Source organism: Microcaecilia unicolor, chromosome 5, assembly GCF_901765095.1.
Source record: "Microcaecilia unicolor chromosome 5, aMicUni1.1, whole genome shotgun sequence".
In the NCBI taxonomy this organism is placed as follows: domain Eukaryota; kingdom Metazoa; phylum Chordata; class Amphibia; order Gymnophiona; family Siphonopidae; genus Microcaecilia; species Microcaecilia unicolor.
The window spans coordinates 49,852,944-49,870,524 of record NC_044035.1 but is presented as its reverse complement, the minus strand read 5'-3'; the positions used below and the strand labels follow the sequence as shown (position 1 = coordinate 49,870,524).

At 44.5% G+C, this 17,581-nt stretch overlaps 1 protein-coding gene across 3 annotated transcripts in view; it reads left to right on the top strand.

The window, feature by feature from the left end:
* LDB1 (LIM domain binding 1) overlaps nt 1-17,581 on the top strand; it is a 267,057-nt gene that overhangs the window by 41,056 nt on the left and 208,420 nt on the right. The window lies entirely within an intron of this gene.

Genomic DNA, 17,581 nt, shown 5'->3' with positions numbered 1-17,581 from the left:
GATATAACCTGTTCAAACTGAGGATAGATGAGGTTAAAAAGATGGACGGGGAAGAAAATGCACACTTCCGTAGAGCAGGGGTTCTCAACCCAGGTCCCTGGACACATCCAGCCAGTCTGGTTTTCAAGATATCCACAAGAAATTTGCATGCACTGCCTCCATTATGCATGTCTGTTCTGTGGGTATCCATTGTGGGCATCCCTGAAAGCCTGATGGGCTGGGTTGAGAACCTTTTCTGCTTAAGGAAATGAAAACTGAAAACATTTGGTCTTAAATTAAAGACCACCACTTTCTTCTGCAGTCCGTAGCCATGCTTTGCTACGAAGGGCTGATGTTTTCGGTCAAAAAAAAAAAAACATCTAGAAGAATAACTCGTGAAAGAGGTTTAAAATGCTAAATGGAGCAGGTCCACTATCTAGTGTTTGCAGAGAGAAATATTTTAAAGCAGAGTATTACATCTAGTAAAAGACACGTTGAACCCCCTGAACAAAACCACCAGGATTCAGGAACAAAACTCGGCTGCTACTGATTGTTGTTGCCTTCCAGCTGCTCCAGATGTTTAATAGCTAGGAAAAATAAAAGAGAATAATAAGGCATCAAGTCAGTCAGATCTCATAAAACAGTCGCTCAAACCTCTGTGGATTGCTTTCAGGTAATCTCCTGATCTTCTGAATTGTTGCTGCTGGCACCGCTTTCAGCTGTCAGTGCTTATGTGGGACAGCTTTTGTTTCACACCTCCACACTGCCCGTGTCCCATTGTAATGGCTGCTGTCTTACTTTACCATACATTATTGATGCAGGAAATGAGGAATCATGAAAAGTGAGAAATAGCTTTTGAATGTTCCAGGAAGTACAGTAAAACAGGCTGATTTACAGCTTACTGGATTTTGTTCATGAGTAAAGTGGTGTGGATTTTGTCCGACACCCTCCCCAAGATTTGAGGCTTAGAGCCAAAACTCTGTCTGGACTGGGACCTATCCAGAATCTACCTAAATATCGCTTGAGATCCACGGACTATTGTCTGGAATTCTCGTCAGTAGTAGCTGTGAAACACCAGTTGCAGCTTTAGCTGCCTTTCTGTTCAAAACCAGGAAGCTAAGTACTAAACTGCAACATCATTTTTGCAGAAGGAGTATTTGCATGAAAAAATGTGCACGAAGCTAATGAAATGCTGCTGTTTTGCACAAGCACCTTTATTCAAAAGAATGTACAAATTTGAGCTCAATCTCCTAGCAAAATTAGAAAAGGTACAGAGAAGGGTAATGAAAATGATAAAGGATGGGACGACTTCCCTTTGAGGAAAGGCTAAAGGGAAGAGGGCTCTTCAGCTTAGAGAAGAGACAGCTGAGGGGTAATAAGACAGAGGACTATAAAATGAGTGGAGTGCAATAGGTAGATGTGAATTGCTTGTTTACATTTTCCAAAAATACAAGGACTAGGGGGCACACAATGAAGCTGTGTAGTAAATTTAAAACAAATCGGAGAAAATATTTCTTCACTCAGTGTATAATTAAACTCTGGAATTCATTGCCAGAGAATGTGGTAAAAGCAGTTAGCTTGGCAGGGTTTTAAAAAGGTTTGACCAAGTTCCTAAAAGTCCATAAACCATTATTAAGAAGGGCTTGGGAAAATCCACTGCTTATTTCTGGGATAAGTATCATAAAACCTGTTTTAGTCTTTTGGGAGCTTACTAGATATTTGTGACCTGGATCAGCCACTGTTGGAAACAGGATACTAGGTTTGATGGACCGTCAGTTTGTCCTAGTGTGGTGATGCTTATGTTCTTATGTCTGCCCCTAATTTTGTATGTGTGAAAGCGTATGCAAACTCATAAAGTGCTATTACAACTTTTTTTTTTAAATCTGGCGCATGAAAACTTCTCAGGCTGTTTTTGCAAAAAATAAAAACACAAACCTACACTTCGTCATTAGTGTGTGCTAAAAATGCTAGCTCGCCTTTTGTAGAAGACCCCCTTATTTAATTATTGGGCTTTATTAGCTGCCTTTATGAAAAGGATCATAAAGGAAGCTTTTAATCCATGGCAAATTTCATGGGTTGGTATAGCAGCCTCAAATTTGGCTGTCCACAGCTAAAAAAGAATCAGTATTAAATGCTATTCCTAGACCAAGTTACATTGTCTTCCTATTTATAATGGGGGAGAGGGCGTAGAGCCTTGCCAGTCCTTAAGTGAGTTTCACACAGTAATATGTATTCCAGCAGCCACTGATCAGCAATATGTAGGGAGTTAATCGAAGCGTTTCGCAGAGTACTTTGATGAAGGAAGATGAAGGTCCTCATTCAGGGTGTCATTTACTAAGCCACTGTAGCGTTTTTAGCTCACGGTAGAAATCAGCTGCGGACACCCATAGGAATATAATGGGCATCTGGGTGTTTACCGCCAGCTGATTTCTACTGCTAGCTAAACACGCTACCACGGCTTAGTAAAATACCCCCTCAGTATTTCTGTCTACTTGGTTATCATACCTTCAGACCACTGAGAAAGGAAATGAACCATTATATTTTCAGGAAAAAGTTGAAAACCTGACTTTCTCCTTAATTAAACTGAGAAACTATCAGGCTTATTTTCGAAAGAGAAGGGCGCCCATCTTTCGACACAAATCGGGAGATTGGCGTCCTTCTCTCAGGGTCGCCCAAACAGACATAATTGAAAGCCGATTATGGGCATCCCCAACTGCTTCCCGTCGCGGGGATGACAAAAGCTCACAGGGGCGTGTCGGAGGCGTAGCAAAGGTGGGACTGGGGTGTGCCTAACAGATCAGTGTCCTCGAGCGATAATGGAAAAAAGAAGGGCGTCCCTGATGAGCACTTGGGTGACTTTACTTGGTCCATTTTTTTTTTATTATGACCAAGCCTCAAAAAGGTGGCCGAACTGACCAGATGACCACCGGAGGGGGGATGACCTCCCCTGACTCCCCCAGTGGTAACCCCCTCCCACCCTGAAAAAAAAAAAAAACAACTTTAAAAACTGTTCTTGCCAGCCTGAAATGTCATATTCAGGTCCATCGCAGCAGTATGCAGGTCCCTGGGGGGGGGGGGGGGGGGGGGGGAGGTATGTGTGTGTCAGCGGAGGCATAGCGAAGGCATGGACATCCTTCTTTCAAACAGAACTGCACCCCCCACAGGGACGTCTAAATTTTAAGGGAGTGGAGGGGTGGCCTAGTGGTTAGAGCACTGGTCTTGCAATCCAGAGATGGCCGGTTCAAATCCCACTGCTGCTACTTGTGATCCAAAATCCAAATAAATAAAGGGGATGTCGGAGGCATAGCAAAGGCATGGATGTCCTTCTCACAGAAATGTCCAGATTTTGGATGTCCTCAACTGCCGTCGCAGGGACCGAGGTATGAAGGACATCCTTCACTCATACTCTTAAAAAAAAAAAAAAAAAAAAAAAAAAGACATCCCTGACGAGCACTTGGACGTTTTCACCTGGACTTGTGTTTTTCTAAGGTTGTAGATGGCAATTTATTTAAGGTTGTAGACGGCTATTATACACGCAGCTTGTCTGCATGTATGAAGCTGTCTTTAGCATGCGCAGAGCAGCCATGCATAATGCTTGGCTGCTCTGCACTGGCTTCCCCTCCTTAGGAAGGAAATCGTGTGCAAATGAGCTAATAGCGAGCAGCTCATTTGCATGTGATTTCCTTCTGCATGCCCGTTCCTTTCCGAATCGCTAAGGGATTGGTAAGGGAAGGGCTTTTTCCGTTCAGTTAGTGCATCAGTTAGTCCACTGCAGTGCAACCTAGGGTGCCCGGTTGGTGTCCTGGCATGTCAGGGGGACCAGTGCACTACGAATGCTGGCTCCTCCCACAACCAAATAGCTTGGATTTGGTCGTTTCTGAGATGGGCATCCTCGCTGAAAATCAGAAACAACCAAGTCCTGGGGACGACCATCTCTAAGGTCGACCTAAATTTGCTGATTTGGGCGTCCCCGACTGTATTATCGAAGCGAAAGATGGACGTCCATCTTGTTTCGATAATACGGGTTTCCCTGCCCCTTGCTGGAGCCGTCATGCGAGGACGTCCCCACGTGATTGTTTAGAAGTGTACTGAATAATGGATGTAATAATGAGTGGATTTTAGTTAAAACTGGAAAAAAATTGAAATATGAGTAGGCTTATGGTGGTAGTTGAGTATTTTGTGGATTGTTTTTATTATCTGTAATTTGCCGTAAACTCATTTTGAATCTATTTTGTTAGAAGAGGCTTTAAGCATCATTTTAAATTATCCTAAAATGCATCTTTGCTTCTGGTAGGAATGTGCATGGCTAAGAAATTTTGTTTTGTTTTTAGATTTTTCTGAAACCTTTTGTGATTTTTTTTTTAAAGGTTTTTTTCAAGTTATTTTACACATTTGTTTTAACAACTTTTTATGTTCAGGCATTAAAACTTTTTAACATGCACATATTGATTGTATGCACATTAGTTTTAGGTTTATGTGCATATAATTGATTTTCTGTGCATTAAAATTTTAAGGAGCCCAAACAAACCAAATGTGTGCTAACAAATAGTGCCCTGTTTACTAAGGTGCACTAGCATTTTTAGCATGTGCTAAAATTTAGCACACGCCTAGAGACACCCATATATTCCTATGACTGTCTCTAGCATTTGCTTGCGATAATTTTTAGCACATGCTAAAAACGATAGCCGGCCTACAGCACGGCTTAGTAAACAGGGCCCTTAGATGACCCTAGAATGGATGTTCACTGACTCTGTGAAGTTTCTGTGCTCTGGTTCCAGTACTAACCATAACACTATTGCTCTTCCTTTACTTTCTCCATCTATAAATCAAGCACCCAAACTGATATCCAAATTTTCCACTCTGGAAGGGACTGTGCGTATTTTATAAAGCATTCTTATTGCAGAGTAAAGCAATATTCTATTTAAAGAAAGGCATCATAATGTGCTTGTTATTCTTATATTGTTAAGTACCTTTATCCAGGGGACAGGAAATCTGGATGGTGAGCAACAAATGGGAGTAATATGTACCTTGCAATGCTTAAAATTATTTCTGTTATATGTAGAGAGCACTTCAATTTCTGCATAAAAAATTAAAGGATGAAAAACGCATTGGCTAAATTCAGTGCATATTTTTTCTCATTATAATGACCAGAAATGTGACTTTTATAATGGACATTATTAGAGATCAGGATTTGGACCAGAGAGTGGGCATTCCAGCTCTAATCAGAGTGACCACATTACCATATGCTAACAGATTAATGCAGGATTATTGTGGGAGCCCTTACCTTGTACAAAATAGGTGTCACTAGTAGAGAGCTGCACGGGAATAGGGATTCCTGCAGGTATGGAAAATGTTAATATGGGATTTCCACGGGGATGGTAGAGAAGTTGCTGTGGGATTCCTGCGGGAGTGTAGTCAAAATCTCTGGTGACTCCAGAATGAGGCTTGGAATGCAATGAGAGAGGCAATTGGAGCACCAGAATGAGGTGTGGAATGCCCTGAGAGGCAGCTGAAACACCAGACTGAGGCTTGGAACACTCATTGGTTGAATAGTGAATACTATCCAAAAAACCATGGTAGACTGTTGGGGTTGGGAGGAAACCGAGTGCTGCGAGCAAGTAAATAATAGTGTTGACTCTTGCTGGTATGGGAGGGGATGGAGGAGACTAATTGTGTGGTTGGAATGGATCTTAGCAGGGATGGGTGGGGATGGGTGAAATTTCTGTCACCGTGCAACTGAATCTCTAAGCTATATGTCCAACTTGATCGATCTTCCAGCCAGGAACGGATCTAAATCTTCTCGAACATATCTCAACCTTCATCTTCCCAACTGTAAAGGCCTTAAATACAAAACCTACTACGCATCCAACTTCCCTGTTATAGGTAGCCAACTCTGGAACGCCATACCTTGACACATTCGAAAAACCAATGAACACCTTCCCTTCTGAAAGCTGCTGAAGACTTACCTCTTCAAACAAACCTACCCAAACGCCCCAATTTAAATCTCGAACCTAATCCACACCACTAGTACTACCCACACTCCAATCCTTTCCCCACATCTCTTACTATCGTCCTACACTATTTAACCATGCTAACTCTGTGAAACTTTGTACCATACTTTGTGCTATCTCTGTCACTAGCCATTGAGCCCGTTAAAACGGGCTAGTATGGGGTTTTTCCAAGGCTCCCTCCCCTCGCCGCTGCCGGTCCCCCCCCCCCCCCCCCCGGAGTCACCGCCGTCACTCCTCCACCCGGCCCTGGCCCTCTCTTCGCTATTGAACTTATGTCGCCAAAACGCAGCACACAGATCAGCAGAGCTCCCGTCGGCCTTCCTTCTCTTCTCTGCCTGTGTCCCGGCTTCGTGTGACATAACGTCGGCGAGGGCGGGGCACAGGCAGGGAAGGAAGGCTGACGGGAGCTCAGCTGATCTGCCTGCTGCGTGTCTGCGATGTAAGTTCAATACCCGAAGAGAGTGCTCGGGCCGGGTGGAGGGGGGGCAGCGGCAGCGACTCCGGGTGGGGGGAGCAGTAGCGGCGACCTCGGGGGGGGGGAGCGGTAGTGACGTTGGCGGTTCCCTCCCTCCCCTTCGCGCAGTTTCCCTCTCTGTCCCGCCCCCTCATCACGTATTGACGCGGGAGCGGGACAGAGAGGGAAGTCTCTACTGCGCATTTGCGAGTGAGTACGGTCATTCGCTATTTATATGTTTGATACTTTGTACCATACTTTGTAAGCCGCACTGAACCTGCTATCGGGCGGGAAAGAGCGGGGTATAAATGCTATAAAATAAAATAAATAGATGCTGCTGTGGTATTTGTTTTTTTTTTTTTTTTAAATGTATGTCTGTGTGCTAATGGCAACATTATTGCATGGCCATTAATTGGAAAAAAAAATAGAGATTAGGCCAGTGTCCAGCTGTGGTAAAAATGGCCTTAACGCATGGGAAAACCCCACCTAAGGGCACGCTAAGGCCAACTTTTATCGCAGCTTGGCAAAAGGACCTCTAAGGGAACCAATGGAAAGAATGAGTTGACCCCATTGACTCCTTTGTAGGAGGCTGGTACTTTAAGAATAGGCATATATGGGTGTAAGTGTAGTGTAAATCAGAGGGTAAATAAATGGCTTCAGTTATTGGCACTGTAATAAGAGTGGATCCAGTGTTACAGCAAGTTGCAAGATTCTGTCCCCTTAATTCTATAATCTTATATGCACATTTTTGCACTTAGCATGCAAAATAGAAAATGCAGGTTATAGAATAATGGCAATTACACACATAATGTTAAATTAGGTGCTAATTGGTGTTCATAACCAGTATTTGGCAATAAATATAGTATCATAGTTGGAGTTAAATGACACTAAGCACATAACTGCCCTTAGTAACACCCTCATCCTTCCCGTCTCATCTGCCCGCAACCTCGGTGTCATCTTCGACTCTTCCCTCTCCTTCTCTGCGCATATCCAGCAGATAGCCAAGACGTGCCGCTTCTTCCTCTATAACATCAGCAAAATTTGCCCTTTCCTCTCTGAGCATACCACCTGAACTCTCATCCACTCTCTCATTACCTCTCGCCTTGATTACTGCAACCTACTCCTCACTGGCCTCCCACTTAACCATCTAGCCCCTCTTCAGTCCGTTCAGAACTCTGCTGCACGTCTTATCTTCCGCCTGGACCAATATACTCATATCACCCCTCTCCTCAAGTCACTTCACTGGCTTCCGGTCAGGTACCACATACAGTTCAAGCTTCTCCTGCTCACCTACAAATGCACCCAATCTGCAGCCCCCCCCCTACCTCTCTACCTTCATCTCCCCTTACGTTCCTACCCGTAACCTCCGCTCTCAAGACAAATCACTCCTTTCAGTACCCTTCTCCACCACCGCCAACTTCAGGCTCCGCCCTTTCTGCCTCGCCTCACCCCATGCTTGGAATAAACTCCCTGAGCCCATACGCCAGGCCCCCTCCCTGCCCATCTTCAAATCCTTGCTCAAAGCCCACCTCTTCAATGTCGCCTTCAGCACCTAACCACTATACCTCTATTCAGGAAACCTAGACTGCCCCAACTTGACATTTCGACCTTTAGATTGTAAGTTCCATTGAGCAGGGACTGTCCTTTTTTGTTAATTTGTACAGCGCTGCGTAACCCTAGTAGCGCTCTAGAAATGTTAAGTAGTAGTAGTAATCTAGAATTTTAGCGTGTAATTCCTTTAGCACATGACTGTTAGTGGGTTGTGAACATGGGAGGGTCAGGGCTTTCCCAGCACTTGTACGCTAAGACGCTCATTTTCGAAGCAGATAGACATCTCAAAATGGCTGCTGAAAACGCCTAAATTATGATTTTCAAACAGGCAGAATGTGGATGTTTTTTTACTGAGTTCATCCAAATAGCAAGGGAGCATGTTGTGGGAATGTTTTGGGTAGGACTAGGGCAGCCCCAAAATTAGGATACCTTTAAGTGATGATGGAACAGGACGACATGTCCAAGTCTAAAAGAAGTACGTTTTTATCTAGATCTATTTCAATTACATCCAAGTTAACAACAACAAAAGCTCTGAATGACCAGCTGGCCATTGGATGGATTAAAGCTTGTCCACTCCTTAATTCCCCAGTGGATGCTGTCTCCCCTCCCACCCCTCCCTAAGAACTGAAAGGAGAGGCTCTGTGACAGCATTGGGTATTATGGACAAAGCTCAAGCTCCCAGGAGTAGACTGTGAACAAAGGGATCCAGGTCCAAATCTCACTCTTCCTAGTACATTTGTGGTGGAAATTGTGAGTTCTCCAAAACCACCAAATTATCTACTGTACCTAAATATAGGAGATGCCTACAGGCTTGAAGCTGATTGTAATAGTGTACAGTTAGGTACAGTAAGTTTTATTCTGTTCCTGGAGGGCTCACAATACAAAAATGTACTTTGGTTCCATTCTTTAAAGTCCACTGCACTGACCACTAGGCTGCCCCTATACACTGCAGGGACGTCTGTGTGACCAGTTCTCTCAGAATGATACCAGACAGATGTTCTAGTGCCTGTTTTTCTGGTGTTTATAATTTGGACTTGTCACATTAGAAAATGGCTCCTCTTTGTAGATGTCTTCTGTGTAAATATGCCCATCTTAGAGCCATTTTCGAAAGGGAAACCCAGATGTTTTTCCTATTCTAAAATAGCTCTAAGATGGACTCTTTTTTTTTTTAATGTAATGAGCTAAATAACTCAATTTTGACTTAGATGTTTCTTCGAAAATGCCCCTCTCTGGTTCTATAATACTGTCAGTTACGTGTGAGCATTTACACCAGACTTTGACATGGCGTAAACAGAGGCATATCTGGCCAGAGGCAGAGTAAGGGGGCACATTTTAGCCCCCCACCGCCATTGCCGGACCCCTCCGCCGCCAACTTAGAACCTCCCCCCGCCGACGACCCTCTCCACCCCTCCCCCGCTGCCGTCGCCTACCTTTGCTGGCAGGGGATCCCAACCCCCGCCAGCCGAGGTCCTCTCTTCCGTTGCAGCAAAGCTTCCTTCAGTTTAAAATTCTGAGTCTGACTCAGAACAGGAAGCTTTGCTGCAATGGAAGAGAGGATCTCGGCTGGCGGGGGTTGGGGTCCCCCGCCAACAAAGCTAGGCGACGGCGGGAGGGGGTGGTGTAGAGGGTCGTCGGCAGGGGGGTCCTGGGCCAAATCTACGGGGGCCCAGGCCCCCGTGGCCCCACGCAGATACGCCCCTGGGCGTAAGTGCTTACAACTAAAGTGAGGTGCTAAAAGGCAGACCTGCTAGTATTCTACAATGGCAGTTAAACATGTAATTGTTGATTATAGAATTTGCGCTTAGTACCCAGCATTTTCGCGCCTTAACTTTAGGCGACCTTTATAGAGCTACCCCCTTGGTTCTGCAGGGTGGCGCTTGAGGCTGGTACTGTCCCAGGAGGTAAAAAAGCTTGCATATGCTATCCATATACAGTTGTTCAATTTGTGTTACTTGAGCTGCTGCTTCCTGTGCACAGGTTTTCAAGTATTACCGTGGCTTTGCTGAACAAATGAACTTTTTGTTCTGACCCCATACGAGACATAATTTTTCAAGACTAGGTGTGAAGCTAGTTGCCTTTAAGAAGAAGCTTCCTGTCTTGAAAGAGACATAAAGACAAATGGTTGAATTTCAAAATTTGCATGTAAAAAAACAAAACTATCCAACTTTAAGAAACCTATATTGCTCCACAATTTCTGTCATTGTGAGTTTCATCCCTTCAAGCCAAGTGGAGGAAGGCAAGGACTAGATCCGAGTCTGGATCCTCAGAATGGATCCTCAGAAGCTTAACCGAGATTGGGTGGCAGAGCTGGTGGTGGGAGGCGGGGCTAGTGCTGGGCAGACTTCTATGGTCTGTGCCCTGAAATCAGCAGATACAAATCAAAGTAAGGTATACACAAAAAGTAGCACATATGAGTTTATCTTGTTGTGCAGACTGGATGGACCGTGCAGGTCTTTTTCTGCTGTCATCTACTATGTTACTATGGTTGACTGAGAGGAAACTCTGATCCTTTTAGCTTTTTCTGTAGATCGTTCGTGCTCATGAATCTATGAATCACTTGCTTACAAGGACAACAAAAATCATAGAGGGATTGTTGAATAAGAGAGCCATAAAGTTTGTCAGAATACTACTACTACTACTTATTGTTTCTGTAGTGCTGCTAGACGTATTCAGCACTGTACACCAGCATTTCCCAGTCCAGTCCTGGAGTATCCCTTATGGTTATCCACAATGAATATGCAAGAGAGATTTGCATATAATGGAAGAAGTGTTTGCAAATCAAGTTTATGCATATTCATTGTGGATACCCTGAAAACCTGACTGGCAAGGGGTACTCCAGGACTGGACTTGTGAAACACTGCTGTACACATTATCCCCTGGATTTTTTATATTGCGCCTAAAGTTGTGCGTGCAAATCATCGTGCATTGCCATGGTATTTATGCACAGAATGTATTCTATCATGATCCGTGTGTAAATCCTAAAATGTGTATTTCTTTTGGTGGGGGGGATTGTTCTTATAGAATACGCCCACTTTCAGCAGTTGATTTGAGTTAGGCATGGATTAGGCACTTAGGCGCTATTCTATAAAGTAAAGTGTGGATGTCCTTTACAGAATAACATTCAATGCATAATATTTTCTGTGCCGATTGTTCGTTGGGATTTACTGAATCTAGTCCTTTATGCAGGTACTTTCTCTGTCCCTAGTGGACTCACAATTTTAGTTTTTTGTATCTGGGCAGTGAAGGGTTAAGTGACTTGCCTAGGGTCACAAGGAACTGTAGTAGGAATTGAACCTAGTTCCCCAGGATCTTGGCCCACTGCAGTGACCATAGGGCTACTCCTCCACTATACTGAGGAAAATGTAAAACCAAGAAGTATCCTGTGGTTGAGCTCAAAACATAATTCTGTTTAGATAAAATATGAATAAGAACATAAGAATAACTATACAGGGTCAGACCAGTGGTCCATCTAGCCTAGTATCCTGTTTCCAGCAGCCAGTCCAGGTCACAATTACCTGGCAGAAACCCAAATAGTAGCAATATTCCAAGCTACCAATCCCAGAGTTCCTCATGCCTTTTAAATGAAAGAAAATACATCCTAACAAGCTTCAAATAAAGTTATTAGCTATGAAGTGTGCTTTCGAGCTTCTGTTTCTACAACACCATGTTAAGCAGGTTAGATTTCAGCTGGATTCTTGCATCAGCTTATCCCAAACTCTCCTTAATAATGATTGCCTGGGTTTGGAATATGTACCTTGGTAAATAGATGTAAAAAAAAAACCCCACTGAAATATGGGCTTATGGTGGCAGCTCTGCAGATCTACCACCACTGAGTGAGGCGTTTCATCCCAGCTCTCAAATGGAGAGAGAAAATAGGTCAATTTACAATGAAGGCTCAAGGTGAACTTGAAGGGAAGGAACAGAATTTCTCTCTATTTTTTGACTGTTTTTCTTCTCTCCTCTGAATGTTGTGTATTTGTTTCTAGACTTTTGGATTTTCACATATTTTTATTCAGACATATATAGTAGGAGTGTGACAACTGTAAATGCTTGTTCTGAAATGAGTTAGCAAAGATGTAACGTAAAATGCACCCATGAGAAGAGACACGCATGCTCTTGTCTAGTCTTGGGATGCACATAAGAACATAAGTGTTGCCATACTAGGACAGAACGAAGATCCATCAAGTCCAGCATCCTGTTTCCAACAGTGGCCAAAACAGTACAGTACATTTTATGGTTCTTATCCCAAAAATAAGCAGTGGATTTTCCCCAAGTCCATCTTAATGGCTTATGGACCTTTCTTTTAGGATGCTGTCCAAACCTTTTTTTAAACCCTGCTAAGCTAACTGCTTTTACTACATTCTCTGGCAATGAATTCCAGAGTTTAATTACATGTTGAGTGAAGAAATATTTTCTTTGATTTGTTTTAAATTTACTACTTTGTAGCTTTATTGTGTGCCCCCTAATCGTAGTATTTTTGGAAAGAGTAAACAAGCGATTCAGCTCGAAAACTTAGGGTCATCTTTGAATCTTCTCTCTCCTTCTCTGCTCATATCCAGCAGATCGCCAAGACCTATCGTTTCTTTCTTTACAACATCCGTAAAATCCGCCCCTTTCTTTCCGAGCACTCTACCAAAACCCTCATCCACACCCCTGTCACCTCTCGTTTAGACTACTGCAATCTGCTTCTTGCTGGCCTCCCACTTAGTCACCTGTCCCCTCGCCAATCGGTTCAAAACTCTGCTGCCCGTCTCGTCTTCTGCCAGGGTCACTTTACTCATACTACTCTCCTCAAGTCGCTTCACTGGCTCCCTATCCGTTTTCGCATCCTGTTCAAACTTCTTCTACTAACCTATAAATGTACTCACTCTGCTGCTCCCCAGTATCTCTCCACACTCGTCCTTCCCTGCACCCCTTCCCATGCACTCCGCTCCATGGATAAATCCTTCTTATCTGTTCCCTTCTCCACTACTGCCAACTCCAGACTTCGCGCCTTCTGTCTCGCTGCACCCTACGCCTGGAATAAACTTCCTGAGCCCCTACGTCTTGCCCCATCCTTGGCCACCTTTAAATCTAGACTGAAAGCCCACCTCTTTAACATTGCTTTTGACTCGTAACCACTTGTAACCATTCGCCTCCACCTACCCTCCTCTCCTCCTTCCTGTACACATTAATTGATTTGCTTACTTTATTTTTTTGTCTATTAGAGTGTAAGCTCTTTGAGCAGGGACTGTCTTTCTTCTATGTTTGTGCAGCGCTGCGTACGCTTTGTAGCGCTATAGAAATGCTAAATAGTAGTAGTAGTAGTAGTAGTAGATTCACATCTACCCATTCCACGCTACTCATTTTATAGACCTTTATCATATCTCCCCTCAGCCGTCTTTTCTCCAAGCTGAATAACCGCTTTAGCCTTTCCTCATAGGGAAGTCGACCTATCCCCTTTATTATTTGTTGCCCTTCTCTGTACCTTTTCTAATTTACAATTAATATATATAGTTGCTAATATTAGATTTGTTTGGTATTGGTTGAGGTGGGAGACCACTTGCCTTTGGTTTGGCAGCTGACTTCAGTTTACCAGGATGGATTGATCCAGTTCTGGTTTTGCTTCAGTGCATGCATGGACTTGTACTTCTGTGCAGTGGGGTTGGAAATGGGACCAGATCAGCCTATTTTGAGAACAAGGAACCAGCCTCACAGTCCTTATTTTCAAATAGTTTGTCTGACACCAAAATACTACTTGCAGTTATTATGTTGGCATCTTTCTGACCCTAGCGAGTAGTTTAACGCATTTTTATTTCTCAGTTTGGCTTCTTGCTAGAACTGTGTTTTACAGCTATATTTTGATGCAAAGATACCCTTCTATTTGGTTCTTCTTTGTTTTGTAATACTAATTGATTGACATTCAGAGTTTTGCAGAGCCTGCAAGAGGGGTGTGCGTATTACAGGACACTTAATTCATCCACTGTGCAAAACGTTTACCAGAGTGCTAACTGTGGCTCAGCAGGTGAAATTCCACAAATTTGACCCAGACAGAATTAGTGTAACCATTTGACTGTAGGTCACAATGATTTTTAACAGACCAATTTTGATTTGTTTATATTAATTTATATGTCACTATCTGAAGGCACATAAAGGTGGCCAAGTTGAATTCTGACAAGTTTATGGTTTTATTTGTTGATTAATTGATCTGATCAATGCATTTTTACTTGCTTGTATAATGGTTGACTGAATCTAAATGGTTGTGGATTGTTTCTTGAAGCCTTTGGTGTACCCTAGTAAGGAGGGTTTTATGTAAGCATTCCTGAGAGGAGATGGACTTCCCAGACCTACTGCCAGTTTTTTTCTGCTGCCTTCAACTGAGAAATATTAGACTACTAGTAAGAAATGCCCGTTTCTGGCAAAAATGAAACGGGCGCTAGCAGGGTAATCCCCCCCCCCCCCGTCCTCCCTCCCTCCCGAGTTGCAGACACCCCCTCCGTGCCTCCGTTCCGAGTTGCACACCTCTCCTCTTCGTCCCTCAGTGACGTGGTTGCGAGGGCCGCCACGCCCTCAACGTCATCGCGTTTTGACGCGAGGGCCTTCAACATCATCACGTTTTGACGCGAGGGCGGAGCTACAGTGACTGGAGCCTGCAGGCCAAACCGGATATCTCGGGCGCCTCAAGTTTCCGGCTTGAGGCTTCAAAGTGCCTTTTATATACAGTGGGGGAAATAAGTATTTGATCCCTTGCTGATTTTGTAAGTTTGCCCACTGACAAAGACATGAGCAGCCCATAATTGAAGGGTAGGTTATTGGTAACAGTGAGAGATAGCACATCACAAATTAAATCCGGAAAATCACATTGTGGCAAGTATATGAATTTATTTGCATTCTGCAGAGGGAAATAAGTATTTGATCCCCCACCAACCAGTAAGAGATCTGGCCCCTACAGACCAGGTAGATGCTCCAAATCAACTCGTTACCTGCATGACAGACAGCTGTCGGCAATGGTCACCTGTATGAAAGACACCTGTCCACAGACTCAGTGAATCAGTCAGACTCTAACCTCTACAAAATGGCCAAGAGCAAGGAGCTGTCTAAGGATGTCAGGGACAAGATCATACACCTGCACAAGGCTGGAATGGGCTACAAAACCATCAGTAAGACGCTGGGCGAGAAGGAGACAACTGTTGGTGCCATAGTAAGAAAATGGAAGAAGTACAAAATGACTGTCAATCGACAAAGATCTGGGGCTCCACGCAAAATCTCACCTCGTGGGGTATCCTTGATCATGAGGAAGGTTAGAAATCAGCCTACAACTACAAGGGGGGAACTTGTCAATGATCTCAAGGCAGCTGGGACCACTGTCACCACGAAAACCATTGGTAACACATTACGACATAACGGATTGCAATCCTGCAGTGCCCGCAAGGTCCCCCTGCTCCGGAAGGCACATGTGACGGCCCGTCTGAAGTTTGCCAGTGAACACCTGGATGATGCCGAGAGTGATTGGGAGAAGGTGCTGTGGTCAGATGAGACAAAAATTGAGCTCTTTGGCATGAACTCAACTCGCCGTGTTTGGAGGAAGAGAAATGCTGCCTATGACCCAAAGAACACCGTCCCCACTGTCAAGCATGGAGGTGGAAATGTTATGTTTTGGGGGTGTTTCTCTGCTAAGGGCACAGGACTACTTCACCGCATCAATGGGAGAATGGATGGGGCCATGTACCGTACAATTCTGAGTGACAACCTCCTTCCCTCCGCCAGGGCCTTAAAAATGGGTCGTGGCTGGGTCTTCCAGCACGACAATGACCCAAAACATACAGCCAAGGCAACAAAGGAGTGGCTCAGGAAGAAGCACATTAGGGTCATGGAGTGGCCTAGCCAGTCACCAGACCTTAATCCCATTGAAAACTTATGGAGGGAGCTGAAGCTGCGAGTTGCCAAGCGACAGCCCAGAACTCTTAATGATTTAGAGATGATCTGCAAAGAGGAGTGGACCAAAATTCCTCCTGACATGTGTGCAAACCTCATCATCAACTACAGAAGACGTCTGACCGCTGTGCTTGCCAACAAGGGTTTTGCCACCAAGTATTAGGTCTTGTTTGCCAGAGGGATCAAATACTTATTTCCCTCTGCAGAATGCAAATAAATTCATATACTTTCCATAATGTGATTTTCCGGATTTAATTTGTGATGTGCTATCTCTCACTGTTACCAATAACCTACCCTTCAATTATGGGCTGCTCATGTCTTTGTCAGTGGGCAAACTTACAAAATCAGCAAGGGATCAAATACTTATTTCCCCCACTGTATATAGATGTAAGTGAGTGTGGTAGCTAATTTTGATCTGATTTGCAAGTATTTGTTGCATACCGAGGGGTAATGTGGTTGGAAGCAGTAGGCTACAACTTCTCAGAAACCATCTGAGTTGATATCAGTAGGGTGGTAGTGGCTGGATACTATTTAGCAAGGCCAGAGGATCTTGAGCAGCCAGATGATCAGGAGACAACTTCCTTATGTTTGGTAACTATTTTCTCCTCCATTTGAGCCCTTGCCCCTCTTGTCAGCCTTTTTTCTGTGATAATTCTGCTTGTCCTTTGTCTATTTGCTTTTTGTTTGTGTTCTTTGAATGCTGATTTTTCTGCTCTTACACCTAGGCAGCCAGATTTTCAGGATTATCACAATTAATATGCATGAGATGGGAGTTGCATCCAGTCGGTCTCCAATATATGCATATGCATTGTGGATATCCTGAAAACCTGGCTGGAGGTGTGCCTCCAGGAGAGGGTCGAGAAGCACTGCCTTAGAGAAGAGGATTGCTTTCTCCTTTTACTTCTGCTATCCTGTGCAGGTTTGCCATATAAAAAAAAAAATTCCCGCCCAAAACCCGACCAAAAACCGCACACAGCCCACCCCTTCCGTCATCACCCCCGCCCCTTCCGTCATCACCCCCGCCGTCATCAGTCCCGCCCCCACCGTCATTGCCTCGCCCAATATGTCGGCAAACCCCACCCAAAATGTCATAAACCCCGCCTCTGTCACCATTAGCCCCACCCCCGCCGGCCGAAAACCCGCCCCAAAAAACCAAAACCAGCCCAAAAAAACCGCAACCTGCCGCGGGCAAAAGTTTCCCGCGGCGGGTTGCGGAAAACCGCCCAATTGGGCGGGAAAACCGCCCATCTGGCAACCCTGTGACATTTTGAGTGCTCTCTTTTATTGCCTACCAAGTTCCTCCGTATGCTTCCAATCTGATTCCCAATAGGGCCTCTTCAGCTGCATCACTTGGGGGAGGGGGGGCTGCAAGTTCTGCTTGGTGCAGAGAAGGGATCCTGACTCACCTCTTGGGATTGCTTTGTGCTGTGCTTGTGATAGGATAAATGCCCAAAGAAGTAGTACCCACTAGGGCTGTACCAAATATTTGCGAGAAATCCCGGCATGCTGCTCAGAGCCAGAAAACAAGTAGTGGGGATCGGCAGCAGTCCATTTATTTGGCTGGTGGGGCTCTGCATCTCTGCCAGCAAAGGTATGCCTAGCGTGCCCACATGGGGGAGAGGGAGAGAGGAATATGCACTCCCCCCCACACACACACACATTGCAGGGCTGG